This window comes from Macaca mulatta, chromosome 3 (assembly GCF_049350105.2).
Source record: "Macaca mulatta isolate MMU2019108-1 chromosome 3, T2T-MMU8v2.0, whole genome shotgun sequence".
NCBI lineage: Eukaryota > Metazoa > Chordata > Mammalia > Primates > Cercopithecidae > Macaca > Macaca mulatta.
In genome coordinates, this window is record NC_133408.1 from 110,784,942 (window position 1) to 110,802,087 (window position 17,146).

The 17,146-nt window shown below is 36.9% G+C and overlaps 1 long non-coding RNA gene across 1 annotated transcript; it reads left to right on the forward strand.

Annotated features, from left to right (window-relative positions):
- The first annotated feature begins 10,964 nt into the window (after window positions 1-10,964).
- LOC144340156 (uncharacterized) lies at window positions 10,965-16,198 on the forward strand. The gene is made up of 2 exons (XR_013415910.1): window positions 10,965-11,109; window positions 11,422-16,198. It is a non-coding gene; the product is annotated as an uncharacterized LOC144340156 (long non-coding RNA).
- The last annotated feature ends 948 nt before the right edge of the window (window positions 16,199-17,146 follow it).

The window sequence follows — 17,146 nt, forward strand, 5'->3', positions numbered from 1 at the left end:
AGGCAACTTTTTGGGTGAGAAAACAAGAATGCCTGTTTTCATTTAGGACTGTGGGTTTCCAGGTTTGACGGTAGGCGATTCCTGGTAGCAGTCTTCTCCTCAGTATTTCCCTCTCTTCTGTCCGTATCAGTAGGGAACACAATTTTTTAATTATAGAAACAAATATACTACTACCCTTCTGATTAGACTTCATATTAAAAGGCTTATGTATGTGTTTTATATATTTCATCCTTCTGAATGGCAAAGTCCTTTGGAAACCAGTTCAGTAAGTTGGAATGTAAAGCATTTAACTTAAAGTTTTCATATGTTCTAATACAATGTTTATCTCCAGGTAAATCTCTGTGAATAACTCATACAAATGCATAGAAAACTGAACACATTAGATATTGTATGGACTATATTTTATGTTTCTTAGGCTAACATTAAATATACATCAAATTATCTGGCCTCAGAGTATATAGGTATATTTCCTGTAGCAGGGTACTATGGAAATCCTATGTTAGCACTAAAATATTACATAGCAAAATGCAAACCTGCTCCTTGTTAATTTAATAGCATTGTTTGCATCTCTCAAGATACTTTGGGGATACCAACTGTATGAAGTTAACTGGACACAATTATTTAAAGTAATCTACTAATTTTGGTTATATAAGTATATTGGAAATAACAAAGAAGCAATGTGCATATGCTATTTCACAAACCTAGACTTCGCCATTATTTTGTGTATTGGTGTTAGAACATAGGGAATGTGAATTGCTATAAATTTTACTAAAGAAAGTACAGAAGTGAGGCAACCATCCTAATTGTTTTATGTGTTTTAAGGTGTTGCTAATGCTTTCCTAGATGTTAATTTTCCATTACATTGTTGTGGTTATGTTATGACATCCTTGCTGGTAAGGGGTAAGCTTAGCAATATTTATACGTAGCTTCTTAATGATTGTATTCCAGTTCTGGTTAGTCTTGCCTTACTATAGATGGCTTCTCTATGAGCATAAGGATGGTAGAGTTTCAGTGTAACATTTCAGGGGCAAATTAATGCCTACAGGTTTTGTATATTTCTTACTGAAATAATTCTCAATCTTTTACCAGTCCAGTTTCTAACAACTTGTAAGTCATGTGAAATCCTTATATTTATATGAATATAAATTTTTAGTGTCCTTCCTTCAGAGTTGGATAAACCTGACTTTAAATTATAGCTCTATCACTTTCTCACTGTAACTTTAGGCAAATTGTGTTTCATCTATAAACCAACCTCAGCTTTTTTTTTTTTTTTTGGAAAACTGGACAAACACTTTGGGGTTTGTTGTGAGAATTATATGTGAAAATGAGCATAGTCCTGGCACTATGCATGTATAACTCATATGCTATGCACATATAGGCATAACTACATATAGACATGCGTGTGTATCAATAAATAGAGATGGAAATAACCCCATATGCATACATAACTTAAGCCTTTTGCATAGTCCTTGCACAAATTGTCACATTTTGCTACAAATCTCTGGAAACTTACAGCCTCAATGTCACCAGAGATGACATGCACTGCTGTAAACAAGGAGAATACATTCTTTCATGACCAGAAAAGAATTCCTATTGTCTGTGGGTGGACATGACAATCTTTTTGTAGGACAGGGACTTTTTAAGAGGTTGGTTCCAGCAAGCTTGTTTCATAGATTCTTACGTAGAAATGTCCAGTGATCAAACGAGCTAAGTAGAACTATAGAATGAGAACTGGAGGAGTAGTCAGTATCACCTTGCCAACCCCTTTGTTTACACAGTGGCAGACAGAAACCCAGAGAACTAGAAACATGACATTTGAGGTTTCACACACTAAAAGTGAGCACAGAATTACTTGCCGTTTCATGTTGACGATTCTGGAAAACTCATTTCTTGTTAGGACTTGCATGATTTTAGTCCAAGAACATTTTGAACACAATGCCAACCATCCAGCTTGGGGACAAATGGAACAAGCTTCTCAAGAACTATCTAAATATTCAATTGGAAACTGGGAAACATCAGGAAAATAATCACTTTTTTTCACACGTTATATATGATGGTAGATTAATTAGTGTGAACCCTGTGTGGGTAGGAACAGTATGTAATTCAGCTCTGAACCTTGGCCAATAGGAGACATCTAATAAATTTATGTTGTGAAGCATCTAGAATACTATAGGTTCCCAATTAATGTGCAGAGCAATTAGTACATGCTAGATAAATGTTGAATTAAACTTGGAGGTTGTAGGCATACCAGGCCACTGAATGCTATGGCAATGATTTTTGTATCATCCATATTTACAAATTCTCTAACATGAGAACAAAGAAGAGAAACAATGAATAGGGTAAGGAAAAAAATTATCCCTGTCTTAATCCTTTAAAGTACAAGTTACATACAAATGCAGAACATAGAAATAACATAAGCAAAGAAATCACATTTGGAACATAATTAAAGAAAAGTCCATTTGTAATGTGTTTGTGTTTAAAAGTTTTATTCTTGGCAAAACGAATTCTTGCTTGAAAGATAAAAGACTTATTTTACAAATGGCTTCAAATGCAATTACTTTCTGCAGAGCAATTAGTTACCAATAGCATTTTAATGGAATAATATAAATGAATAAAGAATATATTAACCTGACTCTCCTGAATTCCAGTATGAGTGCAAATGAATGGAAAAGATACTTTTATGAATACTTTCAGATTTTTAAATTCAGAAAGTGTTGTAGGTAGCTTGCTATATGAAGGATCAAAAATGTGTCTGGGCCAGGTGTGATGACTCACCCCTGTAATCCCAGCACTTTGAAAGGCTGAGGTGGGAGGATTGCTTGAGGCCAGGAATTCAAGACCAGCCTGGGCAACATAGCAAGACCACCCTGTCTCTAAAATTTGAAAAATAAAAGAAAAATGTATCTGAATTTACATATCCCTGGTCAAGCATTTATTCATTGCTTCTACACACATTCACTGAGAGCCTAAAATATGCCAGGTATAGCAAGCAATTGTTACTTAGGGACTGGACAACACTTTAAAGGGCTTCGAGCATCAGAAATCCAAATTTTAAAAATGTTCTCTTAACATTTTGCATCTTTTTGTCCTTGGTACTTGTGTGGACATAATTGCCTTTGATATGCCAAGGTGCAAGAGTGATAAATTAGCTCAACTAGGCCACATCTTGGAATGATGTACTTTACGTTCTATCAGCTATTTGGGTAACTCTGATATATTTGCTGCATTTTCAATTACATACACTTTTTCTTCCTCATCTTGGTTGTAGTCTTAAGGTCTGTATCCTGGAGATAATACATTTCATTTGTTTCATACATTATATAGAATTACAGTAGGTGTCTCCTAGGTTTTTTATTGGCTTTGTGTGATGCTTAGCTTCTCAAAGGGAATAGATAACATAAACCCTAATAAGCCCTTGCAAAGATGTTAGCACCAATCTAAGCAGTAGAAATCAAGGTTCCCGTTACTCTGAGCCCTTCTAAGAATTTCAGATACTTTTTATGTTTTCTAGGTGAGCTGAGAAACCTCAAGTGTTAGAAGATTTGAGGTGTGGCTCTTTCAGAGAGAAAATTTTGAAAATCTAGGTTGATGTTCCTAAAAGCTCCTAACATAAAAATACAGGCTTGACTTACTCTGTGATAGCAAAACTCTAAAATTATCAAGTCCACTTCTTCAAAGGAATACATGTAGAAATACTAATTGTCATAAGAAGGTGAACAGTCTTTTATAATATAAACAATAAAGATAAGCTGTTAAGGACTCGTGATACATTGGTCCATACCGTTATGAAGGAATCCATAATTTTGAACAACGTTAGACTTTGGGGGGCCAGGGACGTTACATAGCAGCACATACATAAGCTCATTGTAGCTAATGTATGCTAAATATTATATAAGCTTATGTAAGCTAAGTTTTCAGGTGAAATTTAGTAGATAGCTTGTATGGTGAGTAGAAGGTGAGATAACTGGATGGAGGTGGAGGATAGGCCAGGAAAAAGAATTAAAAAAAATTATTGGACTACAACTTAGAGTATTACATTTTACCCAGTAATGTACCTGTATGCCTCATACTTATCTGTATAGCTGAAACAAAAGTAATGATGTTTATTCTGTGTGGGATGCTTTCTGGTGTTTTCAATTCTATTGCATAACATTAAATAAACACTGCATCCATTATAGAGATTTCACAAAAAGATAGTGGTCATAAACTACAGTTGGAAAGGCACTGAACTTGAAGGAGGTAGTGGGGACAAGGCTGGACAAGTGTAAGGGGGAAGGACAGTCAGTCTAGGGCAAATAGGATGAGGCTTGTGAGGCAATTTAAGTAGGTACTTACTCAACTTCTTAACATACCAACCCTTTACTCGTGACCTGCGAGTGAGTGCCTCCTTAAATTTTACTCCTTTGCAACTTACTCCATGCCGTAATCTCAGCTCTGAAGACCTTCCTTATAGGGACACACCCATTTCATTCTGGCAGAAAAATGACATCAGAACCAGGAAGCTAAGTGAGTTCAGAAAGAAAAATAGAGCAAAGATTTTCAGGGCAAACAGCAGGTCGAAAAATATCACCCAATAAACCACAGTTTGCAGCAGAATATTCCAGGGGTCAGACCCAAGTTAGAAAAGTCCAAAGAAAGAGGAGAGCTACAAAAACACGAGGCTTAACCTAGAAAGGCTGGATGTTGCCAGTGCCGGTGATCTTCTGGCTGAGATGAAGCACTTCTGTTCCAGGGGCGGAAGTTTGGTTAGAGATTATGTTTTGTTGTATGTATTCCGAAACCCTAATAACAATGGCTTAAATAGAGGCTTATTTTTGTCAAGTAGCATCAAGTCTAGGGGTGGACAGTCCAAGGCTGGTACAGCTGCTTTAGGGACCCTACCAAGGACTCAGGCTTCTTGTTCCATCATCCTTAGCATGGACCTTCGTCATCACAGATGCAACTTAGCCGCACCACCCCTAGCTTCACACATTCCAATAGTGGAAAGAGGAATAATAAGGGGAGGAAGAAAAGGAGAAAGCAACACGAAGGAGACTGAAAAGAATACTTTCCTAGAAACCCTCAGCTGAATGCTGAATTCATCTTGGGTCTTATTGGTCAGAATTATGTCATATGGCCATTCCTAGCTGCAAATAAGGATGAAGAATATTGTTTTTTAAACTGAGTACATTGCTGTCTCCCTCCCCTCACTAAATACTGGAATTCTGGTAGTAAAAAAGGAAGAATGGATATGTAACTTGTATTGTTGGCCATATACAAGAGGAACTAATCCCAGAATGACCAACCCATGCAGAGCAGTTAATTGAGAGAACCTGCTAATGGAGGAAACAGGTGTTTGCATTCCCATTTTACACCCAAGAATGCTGAGGCTCAGAGGGTAAGCAAAGGGCAGGGCTCAGATAGAAACTCCAGTCTGTTTGACACTAAAGCCAGGTTTTTTGTTTTTTGTTCTTTTGACTCCATGATACTCTCCAAGGGTAAGTCAGCATATATCAGTTCCTCTCTCCCAAGTTGTTATCTGCTGACTCATTTGGCCAAATTTTCTTTTCAGAATAAGAGACAAAAACCATCCATAAGTCTGTAGCTAACAGAGAGAGAGAGGAGGGCATCATGTTGGGAAAAATGAGACTCATCATATTAATTATCCTGAAACTTAGATTCTAGAGAAAAGGGAGGCAAGAAAGAATGTCCCAGTGTTGCCATCTTTCTGGAGGTTAAGGAACCAGTGGGTCTGCTTCAGAATATTTGGGGAAGTTCAGTGCCAACCCCTGGGCAGCAGTGTTTCTCCTATGTGATCCATGGATTAGGTAGATCAGAACCACCTGGTGTCTTCTACAAAATGCAGATGCTAGACAAACATTCCTGGCATAGAAAATCAGAACCTCTGGGGTGGGGCCTGGGAATGTGAATTCTAACAATATCCTCAGGTTAATTATGATGCACAATACACTTTGGGGTCCATTGATATTAATTATTAATAGCATTTATTGAGCACCTATTTAAATAAGCACTGGATCAGACATAGATAGAAATTGTTTAATCTCAATACCCTTGCAAGATCCATTGTCTTATTTACTATTGTGTTCAGGCTCAAAGAGATTAAGTGTCTTTTCAAACTCAGTTGGTTCTTAAGTGGCACTGGGGATTCTTTCTGGAGTTTATTTCATTCATCTTTCTTCTGGGCACCAGACTCATGAGAATAGGGGAGCATTCTATATTGTTTTATTTAGAGAACCCACTTAAACGAAGTTTATAGGTCCATAAGAGAGTTGAGTATGTAGTTAAGGAGGAAGACACACAGACAAATACTGCAGTGGTGTGAGTTGAGGCAAGAGAATTATGGAGGGAAACATCACTCTCAAATGTCCATATTCTAACTTTGGAGTTAGGGTTTCTCAACTTTGGCATTATAGAGATTTGGGGCTAATTCATTATTGTGGTGGGGGCGGTGGGGGGGGCTGTCTTGCCCATCGTTTAACAGCATCTCTGGCCCCTCCTTACCAGATTCCAGTAGCCATCTTCCCTTTCTTCACTGGTTATAACAACCAAAAATGTTTCCAATCATTGCAAATGACTTCTGGGGGCAAAATGGGCTCTGGTGGGGAACCACAGGGTTGAAGTATAAACCCTGGTAAAATCCCATTCTGGTGGCTTCACTGATAGAAAATTCTACTTATGCCCAGAGGCAGGAAGCAAGGCCATGTGAGAGCGAGGGGAGACCTGCCAGTATATTGGGGTCTGCTGACTCCAGCCCTGAGGGTGCATGGTGAAGTAGGCCCTCTTCCTTTATTTGGGAAGGTTAACAACAGGGAAGGGAGAAGAGCAGGAAAACAACAGATATGCCAGAAATCTGCCTTTGAATCTGGGCTGAAATGGCAACAAAGAGGGCAGCAAAAGACCCAGCAGAGAGCTCTCACTTGGCTTGGATATTGTCTTGTCTTTTCTGGGAGTAACTTTTTTTTCCTTAACAGAACCATTTCATCTGAGTTGGGAAAGCACTAAATAATTAAGCGAATCTGTTTGTGAATGTGGTTCAAAGAAGCCTCCAGAAATGGTGGTTCTGTAATTCTAAAGCAGTAAAGCCAAGCACAAAAGCAAACCCTCATCAGTATAATGCACTGAATGCGGGGCTGGGAAAGGACTGACTTTAATTATTCATCCTCAACATCTGGAAGGTCAATTTGGCTTTTAGAATTTGATTATATTTAGGATTAGGGTACATTTTGTTGTCAAATGTTTCTAAGGCCACAATAGGGACAATGACTTACAAATGGGTCCATATTTCTTACATATTCTCTCTCCCCAAACCAAGTTTCCACATCTTTCCTTTTTTCCATTTTTTCATTTATCTTTTATTTTTCTTTTACCTTCAATCCTTCACCTCCCAATCTCTTTGTTCTTGTGATTTTCCACACTTGTTTTCACTGTTCCTCACTGGGGACTTTGTACTGACCTAGGATTTCCTAACCATTGATCTGTGGAAGCCTAGGCAGTGCATGGAAGATCCTCCCTGAGGTTTGTGTAACCCTTGAAATCATGTGCTGCATTTTGTGTAAATGGGTCTTTTTTTCTATACAGTGGGTCCATAGATCCCCTCAAATTCCCAGAGTCCTTGACCTGAAAGTGGTAACAGCCACTGAGGAGCATTTGCTATGGACTTTCAGCATAGAAAGGGGAAGGCATGAGTATGGGAGTGCCTTCTCTTTGGCAGGCTCATTGCCCTATTACCTCATTTAATCCTCACAGCCTCTATATAATATTAGGTGGTGTTATTTTCATAGGTAGCTGAGGACATGAAGACTTGAAGACATTATGTAATTGCCAAGGATATCCAACCTTCAAAATGGCTCCATGCTCAGAATTTAAGTACCTCTTTTTGATACTTGCTGAAAACCTCTTGCCTGGACTTAAGTTGAGCAATTGATAATTAGGCCGAAATAAAAAGGAGAGGGAGTTATATCCCCATGCTCTCCCCACCAGAGATGGTAAAGAGAACTCAGGTGGGCTGTAACCAGCTTCCTAGAAAGAAAGATGATTATAACAAGGATATTCTTCATTGCATTACTGCAATATTTTAATTGCCTACACTATAAGTACCATCTATGCCTTCTGACTGCTATGTTAACACAAAGTGCTGTACCAACACAAAAGGCTGATGGCAATAGATGTGAGAAGAATGAATTTATTATTCAGTTTCACTAATTTGTTGAAAATTCAATTTTTAATGTTTTAAATTAATTACTTTAAAATACTTATTGCCAACTAACCATGTAGTACACGTTAATGGCAGGTTTAAAAATAGTGAACCTTAGTTTTGATTTCACATAATGATCCAGTTTATGTTGCCCACTCCTCTCTGACATAAACAAAAGGCTTATTAGAATGTGGTCACTTCTCTCAATTGCTTTTGGAAAAGAAAAAGATGACTCATCATTACTGTTTTTAGTTTTGAAAAATTTCTTTCAGTGTTTATTTGTTCCCCTTCTTCACTTAATATTAGTGTCAAACATTACCCCATGTTTCTGTTTTTTCCATGTTGCTATATAGTCGTTAGACTTATTTTAATGGCTGTATAATATTCCATTATGCTGATGTATAGTAACTTAAACACTACCTTATTGCAGGATATTTCAGAATTTGTTGACAACTGAAATGAGTTGAAAGAAATCTCCTTGTGCGAATAGCTTTTCTCTTCTATTGAATCATTTTATTCCAGGATAATAGACTGGCAAATGTATTTTGAGCCATGATTGATTAACTTTTGTCAGAGATTTAAAAAATGTGGTTCTCTTTATAAAAATCAAAAGCCTTAGAATTTTGTATACATGTTGACCCAGCAATTTCACTTTTAAAAATTCATTGAAAAGTAATTAATGTTGCATGTGTGTTGAGAATAATAATGACCATCCTCAGACTCATGTTGACTCTGTTCTGTGAATAAAATGGGACACATTTAAAGATCTGGTAACAGGGGATCAATAAAATAAACAGTGGAGCAATGAAATAGAACTTTTACTCTGCTTAATGTTATTCTATAGACAAATAATAGTAACAGTAGATAGTAACAGTAGAATAATAGTAACTAGTATTTATTAAGCACCTAGAACATGTCAGATATTATGGTAAATTCTTCATGTCCTGTGCATTTTAATTTAACATAACCTGAAAGGATTCATTCATTCTATAAATATCAAATGCCTATTATGTGCTTGGTGTTATACTAGATGCTGGAGATACAATGCTGAATACCGTAAAGTCCTGTAGTTATGCTCCTGAGGAGTTTGTGGACTGTAGGGGCAGATAGACATTAATTCCATCCCTAGAAGAGAGGGAATGAAGAAGAGAAGGAAAGAATGTGGGAGCCTCTGTTCTCTGGCATCTCCATCACTCCTCCTTAGCCCCCAGTACTTCATCTGCTTTTCAGAAAGCATTTCTTGCAACTGTAAAAGGTTAGGGAGGGGCTCATTACACCTCATTGATGAGGGCTGTGTAGACCTCATATTAAGTGCCCAAGGCTGTAGAGATGATTACCTGGGTTCAAGGTTGGGCTGCAACACGTAGTAGGCAAGCTACCTTTTCTTTTTCCCAATTTCCTTGAGTAAAAGATGGGATTAATAAGAACTCCTACTTTTAAAATTATGACAGTCATTTAAGGTATGAAATGTCATGCTCCATAAAGTTTAGCCACTATTACTAGCTATATTGGTGATGATATGGTTGGAATCTAAAATTTTCCTTTTGCTAACTAGCATGTAACATTGTTGACTTTTACACTTTATTGCCAATTACTTGTTTTTGTTTGAGGCAGGGTCTTGCTCTGTTGCCCAGGCTGGAGTGCAGTGGCGCGATATCAGCTCACCACAACCTCCGCCTCCCAGGTTCAAGCAATTCTCCTGCCTCAGCTTCCTGAGCAGCTGGGATTACAGGTGCATGCCACCACCCCCAGCTAATTTTTGTATTTTTAGTGGAGATGGGGTTTCACCGTGTTGTCCAGGCTGGACTGTAACTCCTGACCTCAGGTGATCCACCTGCCTTGGCCTCCCTAAGTGCTGGGATTACAGGCGTGAGCCACAGTGCCCAGCCGCCAATTACTTTTAAAGGCAGAACCAGTGCAAAAACAACTGTTGGAGGTAATATGTAGATATATATATATATATGTGTGTGTATTCATATATATTGAATAGGATGAAAACTTATAGTTTTCTTATATAGTTGAAGCTGTGGACACTAGATTCGACATAAGTCACAAGTTTCATTATTAGAAGTGAGAAATTGAGAGTTGTATATTGGTCTGTTCTCACACTGCTGTAAAGAATACTACCTGAGACTGGGTAATCATAAAGGAAAGAGGTTTAATTGACTCACAGTTCTGCAGGCTTAACAGGAAGCATTGCTGGGAGGCCTCCGAAAACTTAAAAACATGGCAGAAGGAATAGGGGAAGCAGGTACATTTTTCACAAGTGTGACAAGAGGAAGTGCCACACTTTACAACCATCAGCTCTCCTGAGAACTCACTATCATGAGAAAAGCCTGGGGGAAACCACCTCCATGATCCATTCATCTCTCATCTAGTCCCTCCCCTGATATGTAGGAATTACAATTGTAGATGAGATTTGGTTGGGGACACAGAGCTGAACCATATTAAGTTGAAAGATATGCCTTAACTCTTGATAACCTAAGTATGTTCCAAGCATTGTTTCTTAATGATGTAAATATCTAGATGTACAGTAGTCCCCCTATATCAGAGGATTCGTTCCCAGAGCCCCAGTAGATGCCCGAAACTTTGAATAGTACCAAACACTATATTTACTATGTTTTCCCCTACAAATACATACCTATGATAAAGTTTAATTTATAAATCAGGCACAGTAAGAGATTAACAACAATAATAGAGCAATTATAACAATATATTGTAATAAAACTTACATGAATATGATCTCTCTCAAAAAATCTTAATGTATTCTACTCACCTATTTTCAGATGGTGTCCTGGGTAGCTGAACTGTGGAAAGCAAAACCGTGGATAAGGGGGAACTACTATATTCAAAAATGTGCAAAATAGAGAAGATTTCATTGAAGAAGTCTGCTGTTTTTGGAATGGGAAATTAAGGTAGGAATTTAGAAAAACATAAACGTTCCAAATTTCAATGCCACATGGCAGGGTGGTGAGGAGGAAGCTGGAGCCAGGGTTCAAGTAACTAATGAGTTCTCTAGTTGCTAGTTCTAGTTCTCTTTTGAAGAGAAAAGAGTTATTATTAGATATTTATCTTTTCATCTATAAAAGAAATACATCAGAAGAAATTTGTAGGCATTCTCCAGTCCAGAATATTATGACTTTAGTATTGTAACTTGCATCATTGTTTTAATAATCAGAATATAATTTTCTAAAAGAATTGTTAAATATATTTAAATTATCATACAGATAAAAATTGAAGCTCTCATCTTCTATAACATCATGAGTACTTTTGAGGCATAACTGGAACAGTTATCTACTGTGATTCTTGCTGGGACCAATAACCTTCTACAAATACCAGCATCAGCTCCCATGAAAGGCAAAGAGCTGACAAGTATACGGACTGCACCTCCACATTAAGCTACCAGGAGAAACTTCCAAGTTACCCTCTTGTCACCTATGCCCCAAAGGTGAACACTGTAAACTGCTACAGCATGCAATTTAGGTAAGTATTCAGGTAACAACAGTGCCAATGATGAAAAAGATAATGACTTTTCATTGTCTGCAATCTTTCATTTGGGCGAACTTAAAAGGATTTTTTTAATAAGGAAAATAATCTTTCCTGAAATGTAGTCAATTCTATGATTAGGAATCAGACAGAACATTTTTTTAAGTTGAGATAGAATTCACATACCATAAAATTCACCCTTTAAATGTACAATTCAGTGGTGTACATAACATTATAAAGTTAGATCATTTTAAACAGGTCTGGCACACAGTAGCCATGTCATACATATTAGGCTCCTTTCATTACATCAATACATTTTGAGCCTGAAATAAATGAAATGACACAGGAGATATCTGGGGTGGTTTTGTTCGGCCACGACCCCCGTGGTATGCTGAAGCCCTCTCAAGAGAGCCAGTGGTCTGCATCTCTTTGCAACTCTGTGTTGACTGATGCCATGTAACTAGCTTGAAATGGGCCACGATGGGAATATTTATGTCATGGAAACTTACCAATGCCACAAAATCAGAGCTTTTTTATTGTTTGAGAGCTGATTGTTAAACTTTTACCATCACATCACTGCTAGTGTATATCAATTTCTTCAAGAGTACAATTTATTATTATTCAGGGCCACATTCGGAGCCTCCTCTCTTTGTCATGACCAACAAATTTAAATCCTCATCAACTGGAAAGAGGAAACTTCAACTGGATAAATACTATATTCATAACTAGTGTGTTAATTCTATATTACTTTTGGGGAATGGTTTTAAAGAAATTTTTCTTGTGGTAAAAAACACGTAACATGAAATTTACTGTCTTAACCATTTTTAAGTATACAGTTCAATAGTGTTAAGTGTGACTTATTAATTTTTTTGTCATCCATAGCATGGCTTGTACTATAGAGGATGGGTTTCATTATGAAATGTGCGAATGGGTTTTGAAATTTCATTTGTAATGAGGTAGTTAAATTTTATTCTGGTCGGGCTCATGCTCTCACAGTTAGTTTTTGGCTGATTTACTTCTGGCTAGTCTTTCAGAATATCTTAAAACCAACTTTATATTAAGATGACGAGCTTTAGGGAATTTGGTAGCCAGGCATCCTGGACCTCCTTCCTAGAACATTGCAGTTATGTGATGCAGCTTGAATGACCCCTGACATCTCTCTGATTCTCAGGTTCAAATTCCAGATTCCTAGGAAAGTACTGTGATTCACCAAGCTTGGGCCCGGAAGACACAGCTGCATTGTTCTTATGCTTCCTCCCACAGTGATGGTTTTGAAGGACGTGCTGGTAGGGGCAGAGTTCAGGACCTGTTACTTCATATTAGAGAGACGCTGGGCAGTTAAAGCATCCAGTGTCTAGTAGGAATGATTTTTATATCAGATGATAATAAATGATGACTTTAAAGAAAATATTTCATCAAAATAGTTGGGATTTAATTAGGGATATTTAGAATATTGCAGCATAATGTAGATAAAAATGGCATAAAATTTCTGTAACCTTAAAAAGAGAAATAACAGAGTAAATTAACATAATTCATTTGGGACTGTATCTGGTTAAAGTTTTAGTTGTATAATGATACAACTAAATTGTACAACTTAGTTGTATAATCCTTGGACTTAGAGAGGAACTGTTTTGCCTGACAGTTTATGGTATGATTTAAGCACAAATATATGTACTCTCAGACTGTTCAAATGAGAAAGGTGGTTTCAGAAAATCTCTACCTCTTTTAAAGTAGACAAACTGTGACAGAAACAGTTGAAGTAAGTAATTTCTAGGCACTCGGCAGTTTATAATGAGGCCTGGTCTTCTCCCAGCCTGTGTTTCCCCAAGAGGCAATTAGAGTATAGGAGACGGCATGGAGATTTGAAATGTGAGTCACTTCTACCATATTTACAGTATTTATTAACTATGTGATCTTGGGAATTTCATTTGAAATTACCTGAGCCTCAATTTCCTGTCCATAAAACGTAATAATATCTATTTGACTGTTGTTTTGAAAAATTAAATAATGTATGTTAATGTCCTTGCAAACTATGTTGTTTGCATACTTGTAATGTAACTTAAAAGTAATTGCAAAACTGCAATTACTTTTTCACCAACCTAATATTAAATACTTTTACTCAGTTTTCATTTACAGGTTATCTCCCTCATGTTTAACCAACCACTTATAAATATTTAATGTCTATCACTTCCTCAGCCATTTTTGGCACTCACTCTGTGGCAGATACTGTGCCAGTTTATTGGAATGCCAAGATGTATCTAAAATGATCCCTGTTCTCAAGTGGCTAAACACAAAACTCTTTGTAGTGAGTATAAGTGGTTGTCATCAGTGCTTATCTTATAAAGCCATACCTGAAAAGCACTACCAATTGAAATACCAGGCTTTTGCACAGGATCTTCACATTCAATGGATGACAGGTTATGCAATCCTTACAGTTAAGAGTGTAACAAATAGTTACCTTGAGAGATTGCTTCTCCTGGAAGGATATTTCTGGAAGAGGATTCTTTGTGGCGCTTAGGTTGGGTAAGCCTATCTTCATTACTAATTATGCATCTTCTATATAACATACTCTGATTTTAGTTTATCAGAAAACATGCTCATTCCCTTTTAAAATCCAGATTTATTGATGTTTATGACTACAAATTAATCCATTGAAGTGGACACTGTGATACACCACCAGAACTCCCTTGCAAGCTTCAAAGACTTATTCCTCTAGCTGCCTAGAGTGCCACAAAATACCACTTAAAACAATAGTGATCTGTTCTCTCTGAGTTCTAGAGACTAGAGGTCCAAAATCAAGTTGTTGGGAGGGCCATGCTGCCTCAAAAATTTTTAGATGAGAATCCTGCCCTGCCTTTTGCAGCTTCTCATAGCCCAGGCATTCCTTCACTTGTGACAGCATCAACCCCAATCTCCACCTCTGTCTTCACATAATGTCCTTTCTTCTGTGTCTCTGTTTGCATGTCTATGTACATTTTTTTTTTCCTTTTATAAAGACACTAGTCATGCTGGATTAGCATCTTCCCCCAATCCAGTACAGCCTTAACTTAAATACATTTGCAAAGGCTGTATTTCCAAATTAGGTTACATTCACAGGTACCAGGACTTAGTACTTGAAGGTATCTTTTGGAGGGACAGGATTTAATTCATAATATCCTGATTATTCATCTATAGTATTCTTATTAATTAGACATCCCTATGGCACTTTCAATAATGGTTCAGGAAAATTTAGTTTTGTATAATCACATTCTCCTTATTGAATATATAGTCAAGGGAGACAGCAGAGGGCTGACTCCTGGCTTATAAAGCAGCTCAGAAAGTAATAGCCTTAACTGAACTCACTAAACAGAGTACAAGAAGAATTTGTTTTCTGTTCTAAGGACCAAGAACATATCTTGAACCCTTTGCAATTTTGCATCTCACTCAAGAGTGTGTGAATCTACTGATTTTTTTTTTTAAAGGATATTTGGGAAGAATGTAAATGCCCTTATTGTGACTAAATGTTACAAGGCACATTCTGGAGCTATTTCGTAGTGTGGTACTTTGAACTATGGCATACTAAAACAAGTGTCAATGCCAGAAGGCTACCCCCACAAAGTGACATTTGGTATTATGGAGGATGAGTTAAAGCTACCATCCTACCAGCCACAGCAGAAGCTTCCCCTGTAAGGGTCACAGGAGTCCCTTGCATCTTGTCTGTCATCTCAGACAATGTGCCAACTGTGCCTTCGGGAAGTCTGTTGGCAAGGAAGCCTGTGATATCTGCTCCCAGTGCTGCAACGTGATCTTTCTTCCTTTCTGTTTGTTTTTTTTTTCCACAAAAAGTGGCAATGAAGATAATCTGATGAGGGGGGAAATGACATAAACCATTGCAAATAAAATAAATTTAATGAACAAGACAAGCTGATCTGGAAACCAAGGGATATATAGTGTTACATGAGGATTTATACTCATAAATAGTTACGTGTTTTGGTTTTGTGTTGCTTTGTATTTTGTTTGTCTTTTAGAGCATATGGTAGCATCCTCTATATTTGATAAAAATAAAATTGTAAAAACTGAATAAGAGGCTTAAAGGAAGAATTTCTAAATCTGAATAGGATATATGTAATAAAATGTACTGAGCCTTGAAATTCAGAGCTAAATAGGAATTATTGTTTATGATTTTTGTCATGGCTTGTAGTGGTCATTAATAGTGACTGACAAAGCAAGAACTTATCTTTAATTGTGCTGGATGGCTGTTTGTAACACTTGAAACATCTTCTGATATGTTAAGAGAATATGTGTATTCTGGACTAGGAGTTGATGTATGAATTAACAACTTTGTGCTATAATGTAGTGTGAATTATATTTTAATCAAGAAAAGAGACGTTTTAAGAGCAATAACTGGCTCTTGATATGTGAATACTTAGTTTGAGCCCCATTTTAATACCTCAAGTGCAAAAGAATAAAAACCATATGGATTACATCTTCCTCCAAATATCCAAGTCAAGAAAATAAAGAGAGTATGTGCTTGACAAACTGATTGAATGTATTTCAAGTTAGTAACACAAATTTTGGCTGATTTAGCTATTTCAAATGGATTTCATGCTTCTATTTGTGGAGCTTGTTTTCTGTCACTTATACTATAAAACAATTATCTATTGTAGAATCACTACAAGTATCATTTCATGATACTTAAATACATTCAAATATCTCCTTTCATTACATTATTTTCAGTGCTATGCATAACAAAACTAAAAGGAATGGATATGGCTTATTCAAAGTACTAAAGGTTTAGGGTGTTTTAACTAATATTTTTATCTCTATTAATTTATAAATTCCTTATCTTCATCAAAGACCACTTGTCTTAGATAAATATATTTACAGTCCTTGCCTGATAATTCAACTCCAGCTTCAGATGCTTTTTTCAAGTTACATCTGTGCTTGGAACCATTTTTTTCTTTATGTCTTTCTTTGGTCTTCCAGTTTGAAAATACTGCTATTCAAATACTTCCTAAAATACGACTTCCTCCAATAAAGATTTTAAAAGCGACTTAGATGACACTTTTATGGCCAATATAAAAATACCATTCAACTATATTAAAGATTTGCCAGGAGGAGACTCATGGTTCATTCCTTCAGAACTGTCCATACATAGTCTTGGAGGCTGTAAAGCAATCTAACAAATAGTACCACCTTTCTAGCTGTTCACCTATTATTTGAATAAACTCTCAGGTCCTGACAGTGACAGATTTGGGTAGACAGCAGCGTTGTGGCCAAAGGTAACAAATATTTAGATCCATAAATTTTGGTTATTAGTAAGTTTCTGGGACCACATCAGTGATATAGACATGGAATCTAAGTGTGAGGACCCTGGCATGTCAGCATCTTTTGAATGCTTGGTTATGGAGGAGCAGAAAATCCTTTCCTGAGAATGGCTGAGAATGCTTAATCAATCATAGGACAGCCTGTTATGACGTCCAAAGG